Source organism: Abramis brama (genome assembly GCF_963993115.1).
Source record: "Abramis brama genome assembly, chromosome: 13".
Taxonomy (NCBI): domain Eukaryota; kingdom Metazoa; phylum Chordata; class Actinopteri; order Cypriniformes; family Leuciscidae; genus Abramis; species Abramis brama.
Genome location: NC_139975.1, coordinates 25,773,832 through 25,778,699, shown reverse-complemented (window position 1 = coordinate 25,778,699; position 4,868 = coordinate 25,773,832).

The window sequence follows — 4,868 nt, the reverse complement described above, 5'->3', positions numbered from 1 at the left end:
GCAGCAGATTGAATGATGTCACTGCTGGCTACCGCAGTTTCCCAGAGCATGCGATCGCGATCACAGATGCGATTTCACATCTGCACAGCTCAGTTCTCTAGTAATTTGACACATACTGGCCTTAGAGCGCATCAAGTCCCATCCAATTTGCTTGAAATGTGTAAACAATTAAAACATTTACGTTTAAGTGCCTAGCATACGCTTTCCTACTAAATACAGCTTATAAATTGCACGAGTGCACGGCGAGGCACATGTTTTATGAACGTTTGCTTGTGAGAAGAATGATTTGTTGTGACAATGCAAGCAGAATGAATCATTGCAGAAGCTCTTACAAGATCAGTATCCCTGTAGTTTTTAAATAGAATTTTTCAAAATAGAAAAAAAAAAATCATGTTTTTTTTCTCAAACTGCATGAACAAATTATGTACAGACAACTTTTTGACCACTAACACCAGGCGGCATATCTAGAAATAGGAGTCAGGGTGGGGCACAGAGTTATAAACTTGAGTAATAATGTTCCTGCTGAAGTTGATGCCTGTTTCCCAAAACTACATTAGTGCCCAAAATGTTGCCCTGTGTGGAGCACCTTTATATAACAGATGGATAGCTTTACTTTTTAATACAAACCCTGCAGGAGGAAAATGACTTTTTGCTTTGTGTGAGTCATGACCAGTGTGGACAGCTCGTCGTGAAACTGCTGTGAATGTTCGCTGAACAGCACATGGACCATTGGCAGATATGATGTGCATTATTGATGAGGCACGGAGCAGGTGTACTTTTGGGTTTTGGAATTTGTGTTTCAGTGCTTTTGGTGCAAACAGTGACATATCTGATGACTGTAATGAAGTTAGGTGGTTGCAAAGATTCAAACAGGTCCAACTACTTTCATAACGTTAATAATTATTTAATACATTACCGGTCATCCATGAATATGGTTTCTGCCCATGTCCAGTCATATTCTCCATCGGCTGTGGAGGTGAAGACAACGACTCCCATGATTCCGCCAAATCAATGCGTCATCAACCTACGGCTTTGTTTTGAATAAACAACCTCTAGTAGTGAAAAATGACATAGTGTGCCTTTAAATGCTTGTGATTGGCTACACTGCTCAACGCTGCAAAAACACATCGTAAATAGAAACCTTTGATGCTCTCCAGAGCGCAAACACAGATACGCACTGGATTGTTTGCCACTGGCAAGCGCCACTTACGCTTTCTTCAGACAAGAATGTAGTTTTATCATCAGTTTTTAAATGCTGTAGTCCCTGGAAATAATTTCCATAAAATACCTAAAATAATCAGAAAACCTAATGATTTTAATAACACTGCTGTTCCACAGAGGCGTGAGAGACAATCTAAGGGGTGAAAGTGTATCCTCCTGCATTTCATCTATGAAGAGGTGAGCAGATTTGAGAGTTGAAGTGCAAAGCCCCGTGCCTCAACATCATCAATTCTCTCAATTCTTTCTTTCTCTCTCTCTCTCTCTTCCTCTCTGTCGCCAGCACATTAAAGTCAAGCCCTAATCACTGTGGGGACTTAGCCAATGATGTGCTTATCAAACGGCATATTTCAAAAAGGGATCTTAAAAGGCCCGAGGGCAAAAATGCAATAAGAAAGCATTTGTAGTTGGATGAAAGGGAGAAAACGACAGAGTGAAAAAGAACGAGAGAGAGAGAAAGAGTTGAATACGGATCTTGCATCAGAAATGGATGGAGCTTATTAGCATATGCCATTTAACAAGGATGCAAGGATAGAGGGATAGACAATGAGAATGAGCACTAGATCCTTTTCTTTCTTTTTTTTCTTCTTTTTTCCCCCCTCTCTACACCCCCCTAAAAAAGGTCCAAAAAGAATAAGAGAACAAACACTTATTTTAACAGGCAGAGGCCTTGAAGTGGAGGCTCATGGGAGATTTGGTGAGGTGGCTTTATTGTGAGTCGACGAGTGGGGAAAAGAGCGATGCATCATCTTGCTTTTTCTGTCTCCATGGCTGTCATTCTCGCTTTCTCCAAAACTGAGCGAGGCCTCTATGTCAGCCGGTCGACTTTGATATAAGCAAAAGCAACTAAGTCTCTACGAAAGCCAGCAAAGGGAAAGCATTATCAACACATCCAGCGCTCTTGAAAGAGCTTGTTTCTGCTCTAAAGTTGGGTGTGAGGGACACATTGTCCCAAAGTCGGCTTTTAAACTTGTAGTGGGGCAGCGCTTTGAATTCCCGCTCCCCTACGGAGTCTTCAAATGCTGCTAGCGCTCGACTAGCGCAGCCCTGTGTGATGCCTGTTGAAATGAAACTCACACCGTTGTGAAATGACCACGGATGTGGAGATAGGGGTTTGTTATCACAGATGCTTCAGAGCAGATTGACGTGTGGGTGTTCTGGCTTTGAGTTAGGGTTCGTTTACATGACCACAATGTACTAAAAACAGAAAAGTTTTTCCTTTGCGTTTTTCGCGTACAGATGACAGCGTTGTCAAAATGATCCCCGTTTATCCCCGTTTAATGATCCCAGCTAGCAGCTGTATTGTGTTGCTAGGCTAGTTGGTGGTGTCACTTTGCAAAGAACACTACGCCTAGACTGAACACGTAATACACATATTTGCACACAGATTTGCATTTTTGTAGCAATTTTCATGGAGACATTAACAGTATCGTTTTTAAAAACTTGCACTTTGAAACCTGTTTTCAGAAGTAAGTGTTTTCAGGCCCCAAAAAGACAGTTGTCGTGTAAATGAACCACCAAAAACATAAAAAGTTTTATGTTTTTATTTGAAAACGGTGTCATGTAAATGATCCTTTGTCTGTAGTGACGAAATGAAAAGAGGTAAGCCTAGCAAAATACTAGAATGAAACTATGTAAAACATAGGTCTTTATTTGCTTGCTGTATTTAGCTAGCTTGGAAGTATAGTTTATGCAAAAGTAAACATAATTATGTATTCACATCATTCCAGACCTGCAAGAAGAACTTTCCAAGTTCAGTTATTACACACATGAGAACCAACAATATTTTGGCTTCAGTGACATTGATACACCATTTTTTTAATCTATACCCAACATGTTTGAGGTAATCTATACCCAACATACCTTTAATCAGAAAGATTTCTTTTGTCAACTGGAAAGATTATGGTTGAACAGCATTTTTTGTCTATACTATAACTAGACCAGCAATGGTGTAACTTGCTGCTAACTACCATAATAATGCAATGCATTGTTGGAGAAATTAACTAGTAAGTCATTACTGTTTCTCAAAATCCAATTTTGAACCCTGTTGGTTCAACAATATAGCACTGTTGCTAATGACATTGAGCAGGTGGTTGAGTAGTAACTTCTGCAAATTAATTGATTCAGGATTGAATAAATGTCTGATTAAAATTCTGTAAATAACGAACATGGCAATAAAGGACATTTTGCTCTATGTTGTTTTGCTTTATTTTCAGATGCTTCATTTAGTCATTGCTTCCCTCTACACCATAATCCGGGTTACTAAAGCACATTTGCACATGCACACTCTTCAAAAAACGGCACTTGCATTCTCTTGACAAACTAAAGGTGTTAAATGAAAAGTGTAGATTTTACTGCATGCTAGCTAGCGAATTTTGCCATGTCATGTCAATGTCATGCTAATAAACTGTGCTTAACCACAAGTGGAGAGCTGTATCTCTTATCACACAACTTTGCGATGCCTTTGGCAAATGTTCATTAGAACTATGGTTTTGGGAAACAACAAATCGTTGAACTATGTTGGTAACAATGGAACTTGCAACTAGTAGCCTAACGATGCTTTTGGGAAACACACAGGTTGAATCCGAAATCGCCCCCCTAAACCCTCATTCACTATTCCCTATGTTAGTCCACTAATACTGTTCACTTGAAGGAGTGAATGACAACGCGTTGTACACATGTTATTGCGGTGCAATGTGGGATTGAATGAGTGCACTTAATAATGTCCACTATGGTTTCGGACACCACTACAAATGGCTGTCCCTATATTTGAGGGTATAGGGGGCAATTTCAGATTCAGCCACAGTGAACCAGAATGGAAATTTATGCTGGTCTAAACTGGTCTTTTTAGCGGGGGAGGGTTTCTTGTTTGAGACCCCCAGGAGACTATGAATGTCCATTAAAGTGACCCTGTAAAATAATAGGTGTGTATGAACAAGCAAACAGCTTTTCCTTTTTTGTGGTTCATTGACATCAGATTCAGGCAACTTCTGTCTCACTGAAGACATTTGTAGAGAGTCAATTTGGGATTATGAGACCAATTACCCTAATTACTTTCCTTTGTGTTGTTCTTTCCCTTTGACTCGCTCTGTCTCACGGTTGTTATCCCTCTTTTAGATGCGTTCGAATCTGGTGCTGTTCTGTGGCTTCATCTTTTGGGCTGATATTGCCTCATAGTTTGGGAAAGTCCCCCTATACAAACACAAGCCAAGTTTTCCATCCCAGAGCTGCTGACACACCCTAAAAGTATGAGATTTAAACATATCAAGCTTCAATTGGCCCAGCTATCAATGTGGCATTATAACATCTGATGAAAAACAAAACAAAAAAACATTCAGTTCTTTCTCATCTGTTCACTAAAGTTGTTATGTTATGTTTATCCACAGTAGTAAGATAATCAGCCTTTATGGTCTTTGGCTTTTCACTATGATAAACAAGGAAAGAAATGTATAGACATGCTACACATTTACATACACCCACAACTTCTGTCACATTAAATCTGTTCTTGTATCTCGCATCTCATAAAACTTGTATCTTGCTTGACATGACAGTTTAACCGAGCTGTAACGAGCAAACAAAGTGTGTTCGGATGCCAGGATTGAAAGAAAATAGTTTTTTTTTTTTATCTTTTTGGTGGCAGAGAAATTAGT